Here is a 9415-nt window from a genome sequence, read left to right as displayed (position 1 = left end):
CATTTATAATCCCCACTGACAAATGAGACAAGCGGTTACTGATTTGGCAAGACTCAGCACCCCTAACGGGCATGTGGAGGAGCCAGCATTCAGATTCTCTGACCCCAAATCCTATGTTCTTCCCACAATTCCTCCGCCCCACTCTAAGCCACTGAGCAGTTCCACACACACACACACACACACACACACACACATATATATATATGTATATATATATATATACAATATATACACCTTGCCTTCTCAGAGATACTAGTAACCTATTACTCTCTCAGACCCACCAAACCCTCTGGATGTCATCCTAAACGTAACCCTCGTTTAATATGCAGGCAATTAAACCATCAGTATCACAAAGATGGTTTTGTAGTTGGAGAATTTTATGTACATTAACTTTACAAAGTCAGGACCTATCAGATGCAGTGTTACATTTAAAAAGTTCGGGTCAGCAAATGTGCTAAAAAGGAAGGCCCTCTCCACGCTGGCGCAAAATGAGTTAAAAGGCTGGTCTGCAGCAAGACCCAGGAAAATACCATTGCTTCTATCACTTTCTTCTCATGCTGCGCCCAATGCAGGGACCTTGACCTCCAGCATCCCCCACAGCTCCCCTCTGTCTCCCTCCCCGTCAGCATTCCGGCAGAACCACCTCACCCCTGTCCAGCATGAGAGACCGCTTTCTGGGGGCAAAGCCAGCAGTGACTGGGTTTCCTTCAAGAGTGGTGGGAGAGGAGCACGCACATCAGTCCCAGTTGCCCCGTCACCAACAAGGGCCTAGGGAGTGCCAGGCCATGAGGCACAATTGAGGCTGTGTGGTCTGTGGCGCTTTGTGCCCAGGTTCATTTTGAGAGGAAACGGCTCTCCCGGAGGGCTCCCAGTGCTACCTCTTACATCCCAGTGACACTGAGCACGTTCACTCATTTGTCTGAGACCAGCTCCCTCAGCTATAAGTGGGAATGATAACAGCACTTACTTCCCAGGGTTGTTGAAAGGATTAAATGTGATCATGAACGTACAGCGTTTGGGAGTCTGGGAACACCATCAGCCTCCACTCTTTTTATTCTGGAGGTATATTTCCGCATCTAGGAAAGCTCTTCCTGTGTGTGGGTGGGCAGGAATAGGCTAGGCCGGTGATCGGCAAACCACAGCTCGCGAGCCACATGCATGAATTTGTGCATGGTGGAGTCCAGCCAGCCTGGTTAGGGAGAGGGAACATGGGCGGTTGGCCGGCCTGCCTGCCTGCTGGTCGAACTCCTGGTCAAGGGTACAATTTGCATATTAGCCTTTTATTACCCGTATTTTCCAGCATATAAGACTACCCCCTAATTTTACAGTTAAAACATGGGTTTAGGCCTATATTCGCTGTATAAGACTACCCCCCAGTTCAAAGAAAAGACTTACTTTGCTGTCAAGATCTGCAGGTAATTTTTGTGCAATTTTGGTCTTTTGCCCCCGATTTTCGGTTGACTTTTTTTCATTTCAAAAGTCATCTTATACGGTATATAGGATAGACTGAGTGGCCAGATTATTATGCGGTCAGAGATCATAATAATCTGGACACTCAGTGCATATTTTCAGTTCTCTTGGGTATATACCTATGAATGGAATTACAGGATGAAGGGCTAACTCCACATTTTCCATTTTGAAGAACTACCAGACAATTCACTAAGGATTTGCACTATTTTACAGTCACCAGCAAATATGAGGTCCCAGTTTTTCCATACCAATGTTAACACTTGTCATTATCCATCTTTTTTTTTTAAAGACCCTCTTCATGTTAAATGGTAGAGTTTGAGATGATGAAAAGTTCTCAAGTGACTAGTGGTGATGGTTTGACAACAATGTGAATGCACTTAATGCCACTTAATTATACACTTACAATGGTAAATTTTATGTTGTATATATTATAGTACATTTTTAAAAAGTTCTTTGTGGAGGGAGCTCAGGGGTTATCGGGCGCCGCCTTTACGTTTGATCATTTGCAATGTCAGGCTTTGGTAGCTTAAACACGGATTTCTACCAGACAAGTTACAGCAGGAATGGCCAGTCACCGCCGTCCTATTATTATGGAGGAGGGGGAGGGCCCTGTAGCAAACAGTGTGCTGGCTATCACTTCTCCCAGCAAGGGATGACAGAGGCAGCAGCAGCCTGATCCCCGAGGCAGGGGTGCCTGGCGGAGGCATGGGGGGAGCCGGAGCCGCCTGGGATGCTCAAAGAATAATGAATAAGTTGTCAATGCAGTGGAAGATTTCTAATAACAAAGTGGAGCAAATGCATCGTGAAAAGATGGGTCACAATTGGGAAGTTGATGAATATATTTTATTGCACCATTGAGTCGCAGCCAGATCAGACTCAGTGCCCCCATTTTTAAACAAACTTTTAGACTCTGTTTGGTAATCCAGAAATGAAACACATAGGGCATGAAACGGGTTTTCATGGAGCAGATTCAGATGGCAGTGTCTACTACCTCAAACGCCGGCACTAGGAGAACACCGACAGTCCCCTGAAGCCAGGCCTGCGCCTGTCCCAGACCCCAAAGAGATGGCAGCCAACCTCACCGTCCAATCGGAGTCTGGCTGTGCCAACACCGTGTCCGCAGCCCCGTGCCAGGCAGAGCCTTAGCAGCATGGAGTGAGTTTAGGCGGCTGCGGAATTTCCTCACCGATTCGGATTCCCAGCATAGCCACAAAGTGATGCCTCTCCTGTACCCTCTCTTCGTCTACCTCCACCTCCACCCGGTCCAGAACAGCCCCCAGCGCACAGCGGAGAGCTTCCACGGCCGCTTCCACCGCATGCTCCCGCAGACCGCCAGCCAGAGGACGGCGTGGAGCAGCTGCAGGCCACGCAGACCGTCCAGGACATCCTGTCCAACCTCAAGCTCCGCGCCTTCCTGTCGGCAAGTACGTGGTCCACCTCCAAGAAGACAGCTCCCACTACCTGATTCGCTACCTCCAGAGCGACAACATCGCCCTGTGCAGGGGCCTCCCCCTGCACCCACCGGGACGCAGCACGCCAAGAGGACAGGCCATCAGCTCTGGCCAGCGCAGCTCCTCCAGAGCCAGGGCAGCGGCCGAGAGCCCAGCGACCTGCCAGGCCGATCCCGCAGAACGAGGCCGCCCTGGAGGTCCTGCAGGAGCGCATTGGGCGTGTCAAAGAGGGCCCGCGTCCCTCACCGCCATCTGCTTCTACAGCGCGGAGCAGCTGCTGAGCACCACCGAGATCTCCCGGACAGCTCCTGTATCAAACTCCTGAGTCTGTGATCCAAGAATTGAAATTCAAGCCCCATCAGGTGGACGTGCCCCGCATCCGCCTGGCTTGCAACATTGTAGAAGAGAAACAGGAGAAGGAGGAGGAGAAGGGGGCGGAGGAGGAGGAGGAAGAGGAGGAGGAGGAGGAGGAGGAGGAAGAGGAAGAGAAGAAAGGGGAAGAGGAGGAGGAGGAGGGGGAGGAAAGGGGAGGAGGAGGAGGGAGAGGGGAGGAGGAGGAGGGAGAGGAGGAGGGAGAGAAGGAGGAGGAGGGGGAGAAGGGGGAAGAAGAGGAGAAGGAGGAGGAGGAGGAGGAGGGGGAGGAGGAGGAGGAGAAAGGGGGAGGAGGAGTAGGAAGAGGAGGAGGGAGAGAAGGAGAGGATGAGGGGGAGGAGGAGGAAGGGGGAGGAGGAGGAGGAGGGGAAGGAAGGGGGAGGAGGAGGAGGGAGAGGAGGAGGGAGAGAAGGAGGAGGAGGGAGAGAAGGAGGAGGGAGGGAAGAGGAGGAGGAGGGAGAGGAGGAGGAGGAGGAGGAGGGGGAGGAAGAGGAGAAGGAGGAGGAGGAAGAGGAGGAGGAGGAGGAGGAGGAGAAAGGGGAGGAGGAGTAGGAAGAGGAGGAGGGAGAGAAGGAGAGGATGAGGGGGAGGAGGAGGAAGGGGGAGGAGGAGGAGGAGGGGAAGGAAGGGGGAGGAGGAGGAGGGAGAGGAGGAGGGAGAGAAGGAAGAGGAGGGAGAGGAGGGGAAGGGGGAGGAGGAGGAGGGAGAGAAGGAGGAGGAGGAGGAGGGGGAGGAGGAAGAGGAGAAGGAGGAGGAGGAAGAGGAGGAGGAGGAGGAGGAAGGGGGAGGAGGAGTAGGAAGAGGAGGAGGGAGAGAAGGAGAAGAGGAGGGGAGGAGGAGGAGGAAGGGGGAGGAGGAGGAGGAGGAAGAGGGAGGAGGAGTAGGAAGAGGAGGAGGGAGAGAAGGAGAAGGGGGAGGAGGAGGAGGAGGGAGAGAAGGAGGAGGGAGGGGGAGGAGGAGGAGGGAGAGAAGGAGGAGAGATGGGGAGGAGGAGGAGGGTGGGAGGAGGAGGAGGAGGAGGAAGAGGAAGAGGAGAAAGAGGAAGAGGAGGAGGAGGAGGAAGGGGGAGGAGGAAGAGGAGAAAGAGGAAGAGGAGGAGGAGGAGGAGGGGGAGGAGGAGAAGGGAGAGAAGGAGGAGGAGGGGGGAGGAGGAAGGGAAGAGGAAGAGGGAGAGGAGGAGGAGGGGGAGGAGGAGGAGGAAGGAGAGAAGGAGGAGGAGGAGGAGGGGGAGGAGGAAGGGAAGAGAAGAGGGAGAGGAGGAGGGGGAGAGAAGGAGGAGGAGGAGGAGGGGGAGGAGGAAGGGAAAGAGGAAGAGGGAGAGGAGGAGGAGGGGGAGGAGGAGGAGGAAGGAGAGAAGGAGGAGGAGGAGGAGGGGAGGAGGAAGGGAAGAGAGAGGGAGAGGAGGAGGGGGAGAGAAGGAGGAGGAGGAGGAGGGGAGGAGGAGAAGGAGGAGGGGGGAGAAGGAGGAGGAGGAGGAGGGAGAGAAGGAGGAGGAGGAGGAGGGAGAGAAGGAGGAGGAGGAGGAGGGGGAGGAGGAAGGGAAGAGGAAGAGGAAGAGGAGGAGGAGGGGGAGAAGGAGGAGGAGGGAGAGAAGGAGGAGGAGGAGGAGGAGGGGGAGGAGGAAGGGAAGAGGAAGAGGGAGAGGAGGAGGAGTGGGAGAGAAGGAGGAGGAGGAGGAGGAGGAGGAGGCGGCGGCGGCCTCGGGCACTGAGATGAAGACCCTGCGGGGACACTGTGGCCGGTGTACAGCACGCGCTTCCTCACCCACAGCTCAGGGCTGCTCTCCTGCCGCGAGGACAGGTCCCTCCGGTACTGGGACTAGGGACCTTCACCAACTCTGTGTTATACCAGGGACACGCCTATCCCTTGTGGGACCTGGATATCAGCCCCTACAGCTGTACTTCACCAGCAGGCCCCAGTTCCGCGCCGCGTGGCCGTGTTCCTTCCATCGGACGGACCCGCCGAGGATTAGGCAGGCCACCTGGGGACGTGGACTGTGTCAGATTCCACCCCAGTTCCAACCACCTGGCCATGGCTCCACCCACAAGACCGCCGGCTGTGGAGCGCCCAGCAGGGGAGCTCGGTGGGGGCTCCCTCTCGCCTTTTCCCCCAACGGTAAGCGCCTGGCTCCGGCGGGCGAGGACCAGCGGCTGAAGCTGTGGGACTTGGCCTCCGGGACCCTCTACAAGGAGCTGTGCGGCCACACGCACATCACCAGCCTCATCTTCAACAACTTAGAAAAAGAAAGAAAGAAAACAGTATCTTCTGTTGTGTTCCTCCTGCCTAGTTGTTACTTGCTTTTCTGTTCCCTCCTCTTCCTACAGTACCCTGGCTTCCTGCTTACCCTGCTTTCATGCGCTAGTTCCTCTAACACATATAAAAGCAATGGTGAAGTTACTGGCACTGTTAAAAAGATTATGGTTACGTTTGCCAATGAGAATACATTGCTTTGGAGCAATAAAAATAAAAAGAGAGTTCTCCGTGAAGAGAAGGGGGATGGAAGAGGACAAAGACTACCTTCCCAAATTATGAATTAAAAGTAGGGATATTATAAAGCTTACGTCAGGAACTGTGTAGTTCTTTTTAATTACTTAGTTAGGATGTATTCACCTGTTCTGCCCTGCAGCAACCCTCTCCGCTGTGTTTTGGCTTCCTCCTCAGGCTGCAGGCAAGGCAACAGCTGCCCATCTGATCTCATAACTGTGTGTAACAACAGCTGAAGGAAGAGAAAGTTTCCAGCTGTTTTTATTGTAGCCATCCTAGTTGATGTGAAATTGTATCTCATTGCGACTTTCATGATGTCAAGCATCCTTTCATGTACTTGGTGGCCATTTACATACCTAATAGTGGCCCGGTGCATAAAATTCATGCACATTAAGAGGTAATTAATTAGAGAAAATATTTTAATATTGATATTTGCCCTTCTCTATAATAGAAGTGTCAGAGATGAAAGAAAATTAGTAAATGTATAATATATGAAAATCTCCCTCCTGTCAGAGTCTGGGGCACATCGTGGGAACCAGAGTCAAGTCCCCAGCACCACCTGCACGTACTTCGAAAATGCAGGACACCCAGCCCCAGCCAGCTCCATCCCTGTCAAGCCCCTCTAGGCGGGGGCACAGCCTCAGGTCCCCCAGCCCAGCGCTGGGGCAGGGAGTGTGGCCTGAGGTTCCTTGTCAAGCCTCACTGGGCAGGGACACAACCTGAGGTCCCCCAGCCCGGTGCTGGAGTGAGCCACCTGAGGTCTCCCAGCCCAGTGTAGGGTGGGGGACATGGCCTGAGGTCTCCCATTAAGACCCACAAGGCAGGAGGTGCAGCCCGAGGTCCCCAGCCCAGAACTGGGGCGGTGGGGGGGGGGGGGATACGGCCCGGGGTCTCTTGGCCTGGTGTCAGGGCAAGGGTGCAATGTGAGGTCTCCAGCCTAACGCCAGTGTTGGGGATGTGGCCTGACGTCTCCGTTAAGCCCCACTGGGCAAGGGGTGCAACCTGAGCTCCTCCGGGCTGGCACTGGGGTGGTGGGAGGGCACGGCCTGAGGCCCCCTGGCCTGGGGCTGGGCAGAAAGTGCGGCCTGAGGTTCCTCGCCCCAGCCAAGCACCATGCAGCCTCAGGTCCTTGCTGTTTGGTCATGATGTTATGGCATCCCAGCTAATTTGCATATTCCTCTATTATATAGATACATTTTGAAAAATACTATTTTAATCCATTGTCCATTTTTAAATTGGTTATTTGTCTTTTTATTGTTGCATTGTAATAGTTCTTTATATATTCTGGATACTAGTTCCCTATCAGATATGTAATCCTATATAATAAAGAGGTAATATGCAAATTGACCATCACTCCAACACACAATGTGGCTGCCTCATGTGGTCAAAGATGGCTGCCCTATGTGGACACAAGATGGCCACCACATGATTGCCAGCAGGGAAGGGCAGTTAGAGGTGACTGGGCCTGCAGGGAGGAGGGCGTTGGAGGAACCCAGGTTGGCACTGGAGGGCAGTTAGGGGCAATTGGGCTGGCAGTGGAGCAGTTAGTCATTGATCAGGCTGGCAGGGGAGTGATTAGAGGGTGATCAGGCTGGCAGGCAGAAGCAGTTAGAGGCAAGAAGTTGGAAGCCAGCAGTCCTGGATTATGAGAGGAATGTCCAACTGCCCATTTAGGCCCAATCCCACTGGGTCTAAACAGGCAGTCAGACATCTTTCAAGGGGTCCCAGATTGGAGAGGGTGCAGGCTGGGCTCAGGGACACACACATCTGTGCACAAATTTCATGCACTGGGTCTCTAGTTTGTAAATATTTTCTCCCATTTTGTAGGCTGTCTTTTCACTTCCTTGTTGGTTTCTTCTTTAATTTTTTAAAATATGTATTTTTATTGATTTAATAGAGGAAGGGAGAGGGAGAAATAGAAACATCAATGATGAGACAAATTATTGATTGGCTGCCTCCTGCATACCACCTACTGAGCCTGCAATGCAGGCATGTGCCTTTGACCAGAATCGAACCTGGGACCTTTCACTCTGCTGGCTAATGCTCTACCACTGAGCCAAACCAGCTAGGGCTCTTGTCGGTTTCTTTTGAAGCACAAAAGTTTTTTATTTTGATGAAGTTTAATTAATCTATTTTTTCTTATGCTTTTTAAATGTGATATGTAAGAAACCATTACTTAACCAAGGTCTCAAAGATCTAATTTGTGTTTTCTAAGCATTTTAGCTCTTCTTTTAGGTCTTTGATCCATTTTGAATTAATTTTTGTATATGGTATGAAGTAAAGGTTCAACTTCATTCTTTGCATGTGGCTATCCAATTGCCTCAGTGCCATCTACATTAATAAAAGAGAAATATGCAAATTGCTGTACCTCCGTGATGCCCATTAGTCAATCAGGAGTGAGTATGCAAATTAACCCAACAAATATGGCAGGTTCATTTGCATATTCAGGCACGGATTGACAGGGTGGGGCAGGACACCTGCTATGAGGGGGGAGCAGGAGGGAGCAAGGAGCTACAGGAGCTGCGCTCTGGCCAGGAGAGAAGACTTGCAGGCTCCTGGGCAGCCAGGAACAAAGCAGTGGAAGGAAGGCCTATTCTTGCATGAATCTTCATGCAATAGGCCTTTAGTTTATTGATAAATCCCACTGAATTTTCTTGGCACACTTGTCATAATCAATCGATGATAAATATATAGTTTTATATCTGGACTTTAAGTTCTATTCTATAGACATAAATGTTTATACTTTTGCCAGTACCACACAGTCTTGATTACTACTTTTTTAGTGTACTTAGAAATTAAAAAGTGTGAGTTCTTCAACTTTGTTCTTTTTCAAGATTGTTTTGGCTATTCTGGGTCCCCTACATTTTCATATGAATTTTAGAATTAACTTAGTTTCTTCCAAAAAGAAAAGCAGCTGGAATTTTGTTAATCACTGTGTAAAATCTTAGGTCAATTTGGGGAATATTTCTTTCTAACACAATTAAGTGCCACAGTCTATGAACCCCGGATCTTTCATTTACCAGTACTTTAGTTTTCTTCAATGACTTTTTTTTAGTTTCCAGTGAACAAGTTTTGCATTTATTTTGTTAAATTTATCTCTAAGAATTTTATTCTTTTTGATGTTATTATACATGGGATTTCAGAATGTTATTACTAGTATAAAGAAACAGTTAATTTTGTATCTTAATCTTATATTCTGTCACCTTGATGAACTAACTCATTTGCTCTAATTATTTTTTCTGTGTGTGGATTCCTTAGGATTTCCTCTGTACAAGACCAAGTTATCTTAAATAGAGATAGATTTAATTCTTCCTTTCTAATCTAGGTGCATTCTATTTCTTTTTCTTTCATAATATCCCCATATACCCCTTCAGTACAAGGTTAAATAATAATAGAAGTGGTAAACATTCTTGTCTTTTTCCTGTTCTTTGGGAAAAAATCATTCAGTTCATCACCATTAAGTATTACCTTAGCTGTAGATTTTTTGTAGATGCCTTTTTCCAGGTTGAAAAGGTTGCCTTCTAATCCAAATTTTTTGAATGTGGGTGTTTTTGTGTGTGTCTATATAAGGGTATTGAATTCTGTCAAATGCTTTTTCTGCATCTATTGAGATGATCATGTGGCCTTGTCTTTTCCTC

General features: G+C 50.2%; 1 pseudogene; it reads left to right on the top strand.

The window, feature by feature from the left end:
* Positions 1–2414: 2414 nt before the first annotated feature.
* Positions 2415–8030, top strand: LOC118729616 (annotated as a pseudogene).
* Positions 8031–9415: the final 1385 nt, after the last annotated feature.

Source organism: Pipistrellus kuhlii, unplaced genomic scaffold, assembly GCF_014108245.1.
Source record: "Pipistrellus kuhlii isolate mPipKuh1 unplaced genomic scaffold, mPipKuh1.p scaffold_m20_p_3, whole genome shotgun sequence".
NCBI classification, from domain to species: domain Eukaryota; kingdom Metazoa; phylum Chordata; class Mammalia; order Chiroptera; family Vespertilionidae; genus Pipistrellus; species Pipistrellus kuhlii.
This window is presented reverse-complemented; position numbering and strand designations above follow the sequence as displayed.